Genomic DNA, 14,046 nt, shown 5'->3' with positions numbered 1-14,046 from the left:
TGCTGCTGAACCCGAATGCGGAGAGAAAGTATTCGCGGCGGGTGACCAAGCATTGTTCTTCTTTCTCTGTTTCTTTTTCTCCTTCTTCTTCTTCCTCTTCTTATTCATCCTCTTCTGCTTCTTCTTCTTCCTCTTCTTCTTCCTCTACTTCTTCTTCGTCTACTTCGCTGCTGTTGAAGGTCATTCGGGGCCGCGGCCACGGCATACGGGACGAGTTGAAATCTGGCGTAATGTTGCTTTCGCAGCGATATTCTGCTGGGATGAAATGTATATTCGTTAAACTCCTGTTCCAGTTAACGGGTTCACTAACTTTTATGTTAACGCAGCCGAGACTGAAATAGCTTAAACAAAGAATATGATATTTAATATGTCAAAAACATTTGTTTTTTTACTAGTTGAACGAACCGTGTTTCTAATATAAATATTCTGATTAGTTTATTCCAAACCTTTCCTCCACGTGTGCCTAGCAGTTGTTTTTTTACGAACTTCATTTCTGGGAGGAAGAAATAGCGGCTCCACGTGCCCTTATTTTTACCCAAAAAAATGCAAAGGTACATAGCCAGCACAGAGATAGTAACAGCACGTGCGACAACGCGTATGGGTATCTGTCACATGTGGTGGAAACTCTTGAGTTATGGACTCATATCCACTGCTCCTACTATTTACGGCCAATGGCGCTCATCATATAAAAGTATGAGCCTTGTCGTTCCAGCTTCGAAGCCTTTCAGCATGAAGCCAATACTTGCTTCTTTCATCGTGGTGGTTTCCCTGGCCGCCGCAGCCTGCGCCCAAGATTGCCGTAAGATTATAGTTCTGTACCGCATTGTCTGTGAAGTTTTAAATTGAAAGAAAATTTGTGGCCGAAAAGCTCTGAAATTATCATCCTTGCAGTGCCTTAATGACGTATCACCGGGATAACAGAATATTCATGGATTTGAAACAAAAGCACATTTATGATTCTCAAACATTAGGCCAGATTTTTTGGGGCGAAGAAATAAGGCTATTCTGTGTAATATACCTGAAGGTAATCGGTGCTAAGTGCAGATGGGATGACTACTAAAGACTGGATATAGACAAGCGCAATATCACACAAATAAAAAGAAAAATTCCGTGAAATGAAAGCTTTAACGATATAGACAATTTAGGACATTTATTAGATTGTGTGCTGTCATCAACGCGATAAGGTAGCTTCATTAAATAATTTACCAAAATATGCAAAGGCGGTTATCGAGAAAGAAGTACTCATTATGAAGTGTGTGAAGAACTTTGTCCTACTTTCCCCCATGCTCTGTTCCCTATTTCACTAGTCCTCAAACTACATTAAAATTGCTTACACACTGTGGCGAGTTCGTGCTGACGAAGCGAAAACAAGTACTAAAATTTTAAAACATGACGATGGGACAAGCATAAGATATAAGGTATCCCTTATGTCGACCTGCATATCTGCTTTATGAAAAGCCTATAGGAATAGATAAATAAGCACTGGATAACATAGGTAGTTGCTGCCAGGGAACTACCTTTGGGGTTCTTGGATTCGTGAATACCTATTGTTCTCTTGGCTGCAGTGCCTACGATGAATAAATGTTCATATAACTTATTTTACAAGCAGAGTGGCATAATCCATCTAGTTTGGTGGTGTATTGTTTAGTACCAAATAATTCTAGTGTAGGCTTTGAAAAACACTTTTTTTAATTTTCTTTATTTCAGCTGATCCACCGAAATGTATCTACCCAGATGGTATGTATTCCAGATATACATTACTGCCAGTGTTCATTTCTACAATGCATTATACTAATAATACAGATGGAATCATGTTTCTTGGGCTCCACAGTATTCTTATTAAAAAGGGGCTCGGGCCGAGCTCAGAAAAAATAAATTTATGATTTCTGACTTCATTATTGAATGAATAGGATATAGTAACAACTAACAGCACATTAAGTTGTCACTTAGACAGTTTCACTTCTATTCTCGCGAAATGAAGCTAAATATTTTTGTTATCTCCGCGTCTTGAAACCAAATCGCTCCTCTACTGTTTGACTGCCAGTGAAAATGGGAGATTCTGACTTCAAAATTCTTATGTTTTGTGCGCGAAACATTGATCAAACTATGCCTCGGAGACCAGTGGTGACTCGGTTATATGAACTCCTTTTGCTCAGAAGTGGTATGGTTGCTTTCACTAAATTTTTGTCAGTCAAGCAAGACATTTATATTATCGGATTGTTTAGCCTAGCATGGTATGTGAATTTGCGCAGGGATAAGCGGCAATGAAGGCTGGAATTATAATTGATATTTTTTAAGGAAGAGCACCATACCGCTACACAAAAGACTCGCAAGCCACTACAATTTGAATTATCGGTTTTCTTGCTAATAAATTTTTTTTTCAGCAAAACATTTATATAAGCAGAATAATATTGCAGTGAGGTAGATTACAAAGCGAGGGCTGAAGTTGAGAAAATTCCAATACTAGAGGCTCTGGTGTTGCTTGGAATGCTCTAATGGTGTACTTTACATGTTCGTGGTGATAGCAAACATTTTGGCGTGATATTTTAGTCAATGTGGATAAAAATATTTCAAGTACTCAGCATAGCAGCCGAAAAGCTAGGTCGCGTTATCATCCAGCGTCCATTATTGTAAAAATATGAAGAGTTAAAAATAAAATAAACAATTTTCCTAGAAATCACGCACGAAACCAGAGGCTAACGCCGGCAAAAAAACAATTGAAAATAAAATAAATGAGCTGACCCAAATGCAACAAAACTTTTAGTGAAAAAGCAATTAGACAAAAAGCGAAACTGGGACCAACTACCAGCGGAAAAAGTAAACAGAGAGGTCCTTATGAAAGAAAAGTGCAAAAGGAAAAACAAGGCTACCGCCAGCATGCCAGGGCGCTTGACATATTCCGGCAGGTAGTCAGTAGGAGGGAAGGTGCGGACAACTGGAGGAAGGAAAAGGAGCCAAGAAAATGACACGAAGCGAATTAAATTAACTTAGGGAGATGAAACGTTAGTAGAAGAAAGCAGAATGGTATTAGAGAGAGAAAATTTAAAGGAAAATAAAAATTGGGCCAAAGTAAAGAGGAAAGTAACAGAGAGACATTGGAAAATATGCGCCTACCAGTGAAACAAAAGAAAGCAAAACAAAAAGTTACCATCGCAGAAGCAACATGTCCATTTACAGCAATTAGTAGTAACTAGTATATTAGCTATAGCAATGAAAGGAAAATATTACTATGAGCGCACGAAGGGCGATCAAGCAGGAAAGTCCCATGTCCACATGTCATGGGAAGGGCCGCGGCGACCAAGATTGGCCACTTGGGGCCTCCGCAACGAAGACATGGAGCAGATTGGCACCTAGGCCTGTATACGAGCCGTCGGGGCGGGATTGGAGGCGACTGACAGGTGGAGTAAAGGCGAAACGTGGACAGCAATGCCATTGAGCAGTGGACAAGAAAGAGGGGAAGACCATAACGACGGGAGATCTTCAGAAGAAACAAAGTCTGGATTGCCAGGAAGCCGCTCTGATATGTCTGCGGTTAGCGGACATTCGATTAGGTAATGGAGGACGTTCCCCACAGAGTCCCCGCATGGACAGGAAGGCGAAGAGCGAAGTTCGGAACGATGAAAAATTGAAAGAAGTCGGCAGTGGTCTTTTAGGAAAAGAAAAAGTGTATGGGGTGGGAAAAAAATAGATTGGGAGACGGAGAATGGGGGGGCCCAAGAACGGAAAAGAGTGTGTCAGAGTTATCCACGGTTTAGGTGGATGCTGAGAGCCTGAGGACTGTGGAAGCCTGGGTTTCCATAAATATTAAACGCCAGTTGGATGCGCATAAATATTCTAACGTGGTCGAGACAGTGCCTAAGATAGCGAATGAGGAACCTGGAGTTGCGCTAAAATGAACTCTTTATTGGGCTAATATAGGCTTTTTAACGAAATCATCCCCACCGAGGTGGTACAATGTTTAGGGCGATCGAGTACTGTTCCCAAAAATGCTGGATAAAATTCCGGCCACGGCGGCCGCTTTTCGATGGGGTCGAAAAGCAAGGCGCTCGTGCGCTATGCGACGTCAGTGCCCATTAAGGAAATACAAAGGTGTCGACATATCCGGCGTCGTCCACTATAATGGCGTCTCTCATAGCCTCGGCCGCTTTGGGAAGTTAAACTCCGCAAAACAAAACCAATAAAAACCTACATCGGCGATAGCAGTAAGCCTGCCACGCGGTTATCCCTCTACGGATGCCTCTGTGGTCAATTTAAATTCGGAGCAGAAACATCTAGATAAAACAGATAAATGATACTCGAAACGTCTGGCATGATTCTGAAACTTTGGTGGCCTGCAATCATTCCAGTCTAATCTGCAAACATCTCGAGCTACAAAGGAAGTGATAAACTCAAGTTTTGTAACACCGAGCATGAAAAAGAAAATTGCAAAACATTTTGCGGTGCGGTATTATTGCAGGGATACGGCCGCACGCCAGCAGCTTCCGAAAGCAAACAATTTGCAGGCTTGCCGGCAATAAGATTTTATTTAATCGTGCTTATTGCTTTTTCGCTGAGAAATTTGTGACGGTGATACCAGTAGTGATCATCTACTTTTTATTAGGGATATTTTCCGTGCTTACCATTGCAGAAGTTACAAAAGCACTCTTTGCTAGGGTTCTTGTATTCTAAATTGCGTTCATGTGTTTTTTTGTTACCTCTTATTATCTGTACGGATGTTTCGCCTAACACTTGCAACATATTTGCAGCTGTATTTATTGCATTCTTATTTGCCGATAATCTCAGATTATAACTTGTACAGTGTCAATCACACTTAGTGGGAAGACGGCTCTTCGTGGCTGTGCTCGCGCTGAGCCTCACCGTACACCTAATAGCAGACCAAAGCATCACTTTGAGGTCATCGTACCCATGAGCCGAACTGTGTTGAATTGCGATCGGATTATGTGCTATGGAGGAAAGCACGTGCCTGGCCACGCAGAGCAGAGCTCACTTCAAGTGTAAATAAGACGGTACACAACACAGCTTTGTGACCTGGGCCCTGCTATTATTGACACAACCAAGAATTTCGAAAATTGGTCCCCGTTTCTTATACATGTAAGCAATGGGTAGTTTTTGAACTGCTAATAATGAAGTCTTGTGTGAGCAGTCAGCACATAGTTTTGCATACGTAAAGACCAAACTGATACGCTGTTAACATTCAGCGTGTATCTAATCTAATGGTTTTTCTGTGCAGGTTGCAAGCAACCACAACAAGTTGGGCCTTGCAAGGCGATTGTGCCACGCTATTGGTTCAACCCTGCTACAGGGAAGTGTGAGCCGTTCAAGTGGGGAGGATGCTGCCCCAACTGCAACAACTTTGGAACTATTGAGGAATGCCAAAGAACGTGTCTGATCGCAGGATAACATATAATTTGGAGTTGCGTTCCAGCGAATAAATTTTCAAGAGAAAGCAAGCAAGGAAAAGGAATAAAAAAAAATCGGGCTTGACAATTTGATTTCCTAGTACTATCCCTGCCTCACACGCCACCACGCTTGGGACAGAATAAATGTGGCATTGTTCTTAATATTTTACGAGCGGCATGCTGTGAAAATATTCCAATGATGGTACCGTTGTTTGCTACACCTTGGTATCTTTAGTATTTTATAAAAGAGTTCGAAAATTGCTCTGGGAAAGGAATAAAATAAATAAAAAATGAAGAACTAGACCTATATTCTGTATTCACTAGATTATCTGACGAAGCGTCAACTGGATTGCAAAACTATGCGGCTAAAGCAGCATCAGACTAGAAATCTATCACTTTATATTTCCGAGTTTCTCGGCATTTGCCTTTTGGAAGACTTCAAAACAGGCTTTGCGGTGCTCAAGTCGCTACAATTTATTTATCGGCGGTTCCTTGTGTGGAAATGTTAGCACTTTCTGAAAGCAGAATCACAAATAATTGTTTTGTACTGTCGAACAATCTACGAGACAACTGTATTTTCTGCGTTCCCCCCTGCTGATTCTCCAGTGAATCTGAAGAAGCTCGTAAAGGCGAGAAGAAAAAAATAATGCCGGCGATTCTACTAAATAGCAAAAATCAATTCAAGATCGCGGGCGTTGTTATTGCACTCACGCCAAGAACGGCTGCTTCACACCCAGAATGAAACGCAATCTTTAACTTGTATGATAAAGAAAAGAACGGCACTAAATATTGAAATCGGCAATTTGATCTGCAATAAATTTTATTGTTTCCGATCATAAATATTCAAACAAGGGAATGACAAATATTTCTTACGTCACCGTTTTACAAAAATCACTGTTATCGCTAGAAAGGACAAAATAGTTATAGTAAAAAAAGAACGTAAGAAAACTTGCAAGACCTTCTACAGTCCCTACTTACGGCATAGACTTTATTATTTTTTGTCAAGTGAATCGACAAGTGGTTGGGAAAGAGCGAACAAATTTTATTAAAAGTTAGTAGTATTTATAGCCGCTTGGTTAGACACTTCACCGCAGCTACTGTCGTTAACATGTGGCGTGGCCGGTATCTCGGTAAATAAGGCAGTGTGCATGCTTCACAACAATTCTCCCCCCTTAAGGAGTGAAGCGGTCTGGGCGTCGGGTGTTCCTTTTTACCTGCGCAGTGTCACTCCAGCGCCGCCAGTCACTGGTGCCTCGTTTTTACTGCCCTCAGCTTGTACGCCTGACGGTGTTTGCATGTCAGCGCCCACTTGACATTGGCTCGCGCTGCTGCCGTTCACTTGAGACTGCGGCTCCACCGATACGCTTGAGCTGTCTTCAGCCATTGATGCTTCCGTGGGGGCGTCGAGTTGAACCTCCGCTCCTTCCCCACCGGTTCTCCTGGTCTTTAGCTGGTCCAGGTGGCGGCGATGTTGCTCCTCATCTGCGGTCTTTACGGCTGCCATGCACGAGCCCTCGCTGGACTCTACCACACCTGGTTTCTATTTGTCACCTGCTTCGTAGTTCCTGAACCAGACTTCTTTGCGCAGCGGTTTGCCGTTGTTGCATGTACCTGCACAGGGGAAAGGTCATGACACGATAATGTGCAGTAAACAGCGCGGCTTGTAACTGAAAAGCATGGAAGCCGGGGTTTTCCCGTTTAGATGGAGGGTACGCCGATAATGAGAAAGAATGTGGTCCAGGAGAGCTTGCAGACTACCGCGCGTGTTCTTGCTTAGTCCTTGCTTCACAGTATGTACCGCTCTTTCCGCCAGGCCGTTAGACTGTTGTTTGTAAGGAGCTGTATTGAAAGGAATGATGCCATTGCGCTTCATGTATGCCCTGAACTCCTTGCTACTAAACTGCGGCCAATTGTTAGTCACAAGAGTCATCGGCAAGCCGAATCGGCTGAACATTGTATGCAGTGCTTCAATTGTTTTCGTTGAAGTAGCAGTCTTCATAGCAGCAACCTCGTTTTGTATGAGAATCGACCACACCCATCACCATGTGACCTTCCAAGGGCCCCGCAAAATAGACACAAATTCTAGACCAGGGCTGTTCCGTTTTCGGCCAAGGAACGGGTTGTTGGGCAGCGGGCATGCTGCCTCATTCTATGCATGTTGGACACGCATTGACAAGCTTCTTAACGCCCCGATCGAGTCCTGGATACCAGAATAGAGACCGAGCCGACTTGTTCATGGCCGTTATACGTTGATGCGCGTTATGCAGCATGCGCAGCATTGGTACCCTCGCAGCCGTCGGAATTACCACACGATGACCCCAGTGTACAATGTCATGGCTGCACGTCAGTTCGTCCTTCCTGTGCATATATGAGCGTAATGGATCCTGACTAGGCTGCAAGTATCGTGGCCCGCCATTGTGAATGTATTGGCGGACTTGTGCAAGGTCGCTATCACTGCCCGTCATCTTGGCCAAATCACTCGCTGAGAGCAGACCAGAATTTAGGTGATCTGTTAGAAGAACGTGCTCATGCGCATTATCTTCTGCAGCCTTAGCGTTTTGCTAAGGGTGTCGGCAGGAATAAGCGCCTTCCCTGGCTTGAACGGAATTTTGTAGTTTATAGGGACTCAGCAGGAGAGACCATGGCTGAATCCGTGCAGCGGCCATGTCTTGAACTGGCTTGTTGGGGCTGGAAGAGCTCATGAGAGGTCTTTGATCAGTAAAGAGCGTCAACTGATTCCCGAGCAGATATTCCCGGAACTTTGTAACACCGACGACTACCGCCAATGCTTCTGTTTCAATCTGCGCATAATTGCGCTCAGCAGCTGAAGGAACTCGATTGGTAGATCTTGCCCATTTACTCTGTGGTATAGTACGGCGAAAACGCCACACGATTATGCATCGGTTGCAAAGAAAAGGGGCTTAATTGGATCGTAGTGTGCCAAGAACTTTGCTTCCTCTAGCAGCCGCTTCGTTGTTTGGAAAGTGTTATTTTGTCTCGCCCCCCCCCCCCCCTCCAGCATGCGTTCTTTCTAGTAGTTTATGCAGCGGCTCCAGAACCATAGCCAAGGTTAACAGAAATGCGTGGTAATAGGTTACAAACCCCAATAATGCCCGCAGTTTCGCAACGCACGTTGGCTTCGGTATCTTTGCTATGGCGGGAGTGTTATCTGTCTTAGGTAACAACCCGTCCGCGCTTATACGATGCCCCAGAAATTCAACTTCTGCTTGCCGAAACTAACATTTCTGAGGATGCAACTCCACACCATGCTGTCGGAAACACCTGAAAACCTTCACGCTGTTCGTCAGAATTCCCATGTTTTTCCGCGACTACTTGTCGTCCAGGTAAATTTGAACGCCTGAAATGCCTTGCAGGATGCCTTCCATAAGTATCTGCGAAATTGAAGGAGCAGAGGCTGCACCAAACGGAAGTCGATTGAATCAAAACAGGTCTTTCGGGGTGTTTACGATCTAGAGCTTCCTGGTTTCCTCGTCAAGCGGCAACTGATTGTAAGCATCTTTCAAGTCGATTGCGCTGGACATTTCACCCCGTTTGGATTGGCGAAAATATCCCGTATTTTCGGCAATAGGTACTGCTCCGTAACGCATGCAAAGTTTTCGGTCACCTTAAAATTGCCACAAAACCGAATAGAACCATTCTTCTTGATCACGGGAACCAGTGGCGTGGCCCAATCTGCACTGTCGATAAGCGAGAGAATGCCATCTTTAACAAGTCGGTCTATTTCATTACACACTTGCTCCCGCATTGCATAATGCACAGAACGAGCTTTACAGAAGCGCGGTTTCGCATTTTCATGCAACCGCAGATGAACTGCGGGACCGTTAATGCGCCCTAGACCAGGCGTAAACAGATCACTGAACTCTTCTAACAGTGTGCTAACCGAAGGTTAGTGCTACAATTTTGCTCATCAGGGGTTGCGTCGCTGGCAGTTCTGAGCACGGGTCTTCCGCTATGCTCAAATGCGCTGATGATGTCACGTCCGCACAAGTAGGGGCCAGCTCACTGCAGCACGGGCAGCGTCGCTTCCAAGGTTTTTCCCGCGTACGAGACAGGAAGCTTAACCTGGCCCTTCACGGAGAGCTTGCCCAGAAAGCAGGACAGCTACAAACACGTCTTGAGAAGCGCAGGCCAGACATGTCGATGCTTGCAGTAGGTTTTCCACGTAATTATGGAGTCTGGCGAGCCTGTGTCTACTTGCATCTCGATCGGAATCCCGCTCCAACGAAAAGTGCGATTAATGAGCATGGTAGAGATAACAGACGCAGTGTACAAACTAAGTAGATAAAGCTCGTTGCCGTCACTCGACGAGGAATGCACTTCACAAAGTGCCACTCCTGGTTGTTTCAACGCGCACATTTTAGCTAGGTGCCCTTTACGTCGGCAGTGAAAACACTCCGCCCGGCGAAGCTAGCTTGCACTTCCTTGTCTTGCGCTCAGGGCTACCGCGATACGGGCAAGCATCATCTGGGCTTGGTTTGGATGCCGTGTGCGTACGAGATTTGTGGCAATACGGTTGGCCCCGCTGCTTGCTCCTCACTGCATTAATATTGCCATGACACTTTGCCTCATCCTTGTGGTCCACGTTAAGGCTTGCCATTTCTGCCGCTAATGCTATATCCTCGTATTCTGTCAGCGTTAGCGAAGCTTTTGACAATAGTTTCCGCTGAACGCCAGGGACAGGCAGACCGCGAACAAGTCTGTCTCATAACATTCTGTCCCTTGCATCACCAAAGTTGCACCTAAAGGCTTGCTTCCTCACTACAGGCACTTCATCAACTACTAGACACCATAAACAAAGTGTGGCTTGATGGTGTCGTACCCGAGAGCTCTAAAACCGCTGTCGTGATCCCTATTCCTAAACCTGGGAAGCCTCCAAATGACCTCGCCAACCTACGACCAATCTCCTTAACATCAACGCTTTGCAAGCTCGCAGTGAACATGCTAGCCACACGACTTTCTTGGTGGCTTGAGCAGCACGGTTTTTATCAGCCTGATCAAATTGGATTTCGTCCATACATAGGTACAGAGGACGGGTTGGCTGCCTTGGCATCAGCAGTGCTATCATCTACCCGCAGCCGCAATGAACGTACCATATCAGCAATGAACGTTGAAAAGGCATATGACAACATCAGTCATGCTGCAATCCTGAATGCCATTGACATGCTTAATCTCCCTCCGAGAGTACGCACTTTAGTCGCATTATTTTTGGACGGAAGAAAATTTGCAATACGCCTCAGCGGTGACACTGTTGGTTCATTCGTTTCACTACGTGGCGTGCCCCAGGGATCAGTATTATCTCCGACGTTGTTCAATATTACTTTCATCCCATTGGCGTGGCGCTTACATGATATCCCTGAAATCAAGTTTTTGCAGTACACAGATGATATCACGGTATGGAGCACTCACCATGATCTTCTCACTCAAGAGGCCGCCCTTCAGTCAGCATTAGACGTAACCTCTGATTACGCATCCTCCATTGGCCTTCAACTTTCTGTGTGTAAAACTTCATACACGTCAGTCGCCAACCGCTGGGGACGCCGTAAACTTACCTCAAATCCAATTCGTCTCTCTCTATCAGGCTACCCAATACATGAAAGTTCGAGCCTGAAAACTCTGGGCTTAACAATTCACCAATCAGGATCAGGGACTGCTTGGCTTTCTCAGGCAAAAAAGCAAGCACTTCAAACTATGAGTTTAATAAGAAGAACTGCACCTAAAACGGGTGGCGCTGGCTCGTCTGTTGCACGCCAGTTAATGAGGGCGGTTCTGCAGCCACGTATTGTTTATCAGGCCCAGTTGCAGCATCTTACAAGGACACAATGGGATCGCCTTGAAGCCGTAAATCGAGAAGCTATGAGGACCATAACATGCCTTCCACGAATCACACCGGTCGTAGCGTTACAGGAAATTGCGCAGCTCAACACCATCGATGAACTGGTGCAGCAGCGCCGTGATGCTCGCAGACACAAGGCCACTTTGTCACATTCCGCGTAGGCACTGAGGGCGTATGCAACGTCACACATTATTCTTCAGCCACCTGCGCCAGTTCTTCCTCCCTGGAAATTTATACAGGTAGGAGACAACAAGCCAACTGACATCCGCAGACTGACGTCTGCCAACTCGGCATCGTTGCTACGCCAGAAATTTGAAGAGCAAGATACTCACCTGCCTCAAGATTCCATAGTAGTGTACGTAGATGGAAGCCTGCAAGGCTGTGAAGCCAAAACGGCAATCTACTGTCCACAGAGACCTAGCCTGAATCAGACAACTACGTTTCAGCTTTCGGAACTCCTTACATCTTTCTGCGCTGAGCTTGTGGCAGTTCAGGAGGCACTCTGCTCCGTGACTTCTATAACCATGCTCCCTACAGCCAACGTTGTCATCCGCACTGACGCACTTCAAGCAGTACGTCTGCTCCGACGTGTCAGTCGCTGCCCTAAAATTTGCCAGGACATCCACCAGCTTGCGGCGCGCATTCCACAATCAATACGCATTGAGTGGGTCCCACGGGATCTGCTGCCTTCCCAAACTCAAGCTGTATTTGCAACCCGCCTCGTGAACCAAGACGCATCAATCCCACGGCTCCTCGAAGTGGACGACGCTACCCTCCTTTTGTCAAGAAAGGAGCACCTCCGGCGCCGCACACGTGCACTTATCCCTCCGTGTGAGATATCCCTTCCCCGCGGTCTCACCCGTGCACAGGAGGTTGCGCTTAGGAGGATCGGTGTTGCCCTTACACCAGCTGTAACTAGGACGTGGTCATACTTCCAACACTTATATCCTCGCCCAAGATGCCCGATCTGTAACAACGAAGATGTCGAGGCTGACATCCACCCCTTGCTGTGGGACTGCCCAGCACTCAAGCTAACACAAATCCGGCACCTGAGCATAGCTGGCCTTTCAGCAACCAATCCTGCCTCATACGTCACTTGTACGCAGGGACCTCATCATCGCTCACTTCTGGACTTCATAAAATCAGCCAACCGTTTCCCATTCATTTAATCATTTATTCATCCTTCATCTCATACCCTACTGATGCCTTGAGGCAATAAATATCGACTAAAAAAAGCCCTTCATTGTTTCGTTCGGACGCTGGAATCTTGTGAAGAACTTGTAGGACTCCCCAATTTCATTGACTTGCGGCGCGAAATGCTCAGTCAGCAGCAGAACCAGCTGCTCGTAGGTTAGCTCTTGAATCTTGACCAGCGCGCAACGTCCCGTTATTATGCCGACTGTTGCTGTACTTAAAGCTGCCGTTAGCAGAGCCCGTCGTTTCTTCGAGTCATCGATTGCGTAAACTTCAAAATAAGATTCCAGACGCACCTGGTAGGCTTCCCATCAGTATTCCGCTTCGTCGAAACACGGTGGGTCGGCGTGGGCCTCCATGGAGCAGACAGTGGCCGGCTGTGGGCAGCCTCGTCGCCACTGAAGTGAATCGGCAAGAGGTTGGCGAAGAACGAACAAGCTTTATTAAAGGTTAGTAGTATTTATAACCGTTTGGCCAGCTTCGTCATCGCAGCTACTGTCGTTAACATGTGGCTTGGCCGGTATCTCGGTAAATAAGCACCTGTGCATGCTTCACAACACTATGAAGGTAAAGGCACCACTACCAGACGAATACCCAACATCCACCTTTTTGTCCGAACTCATCCGTAATGTTGCACTGCCAGTGAAAAAACAATCTACTAGCATCATGAGCTTCAGGCGTTTAATGTTACGCAATTTTCTTAGCACCATTGTACAGAAGCCTCACTAAAATAAAGTATGACAGTTATTAATTAAATATTACATCACAGTATAAAAAAAGGAAGGCAAAGTTCAAGCACGCGTCCCCGTTATAGTTCTCGAAATCATAATTAAGAATAACAGCTTGTGGGGCGAGTTGGTGCATAAATACCCATAACTACGGCGAAACGAAGACAAACAAGAAGAAAGAAACACATCATAAGCGCCTGTGTTGTGTTTCTTTGTGTTTGTTTCCGTTACATCGCAGTTTAGATTATAATAAAGCTTTATAACAGGAAAGTGTAACCGCTGCGATACTATTTTAGCGGGCATGTATGTTTACAACACTAATCTACGACGCAAAAAAGTAGTTAGGCGTAGCTTTTCCCGGTAGGGCACTGTAGGTGGAAGTTGAAACCAAACAATGCAACAGCATTGGTGTTTGGTAATTTATCAATTTTTATGCCTGCCCCGAAACTGACCATTTTCTAAAACAGTTTGATAATGCTCCTGAGAGTGGGGAAAATTCAAAATATTATTTCAGCATGTAAGACTTTTAAAACAAAGTGGCGTTCGCTTGTTTGCAAGTGGTGTAATGCAATGCAATACAACTGGTGGTAGTGGCGAGAGGCCCCACTGGGCGTAAAAGCTGATGCAAAGAGCTTCGTTAGGAAAAAGACCTACATACTTTCGCGAAGTGCGTAAATAGTCGCTTTACTCACTTCTCATCATTGCATGAAGGAATACAATGTGATACTATGGAAGGCACTGTGAAGCTAATTTTCTGTTAAATACAGCGACAGATATGTTTAGTCACAGCAGACACAACTCAAACGTGTGGGGTAGATTGCCTGTCGCAACGGCTAGGTGAAAACCGCTCATGAGTGAAATGTTTCTTGCG

At 45.4% G+C, this 14,046-nt stretch overlaps 1 long non-coding RNA gene across 1 annotated transcript; it reads left to right on the top strand.

The window, feature by feature from the left end:
• Window positions 1-728: 728 nt before the first annotated feature.
• LOC146174949 (uncharacterized) lies at window positions 729-5,595 on the top strand. The gene is made up of 3 exons (XR_014701704.1): window positions 729-799; window positions 1,708-1,737; window positions 5,231-5,595. It is a non-coding gene; the product is annotated as an uncharacterized LOC146174949 (long non-coding RNA).
• Window positions 5,596-14,046: the final 8,451 nt, after the last annotated feature.

Source organism: Amblyomma maculatum, chromosome 11, assembly GCF_055883805.1.
Source record: "Amblyomma maculatum isolate TAMU_Amacu chromosome 11, ASM5588380v1, whole genome shotgun sequence".
Taxonomy (NCBI): Eukaryota; Metazoa; Arthropoda; class Arachnida; order Ixodida; family Ixodidae; genus Amblyomma; species Amblyomma maculatum.
Note: the sequence above shows the minus strand (reverse complement) of the source record. Positions and strands in the feature narration are given on the sequence as shown.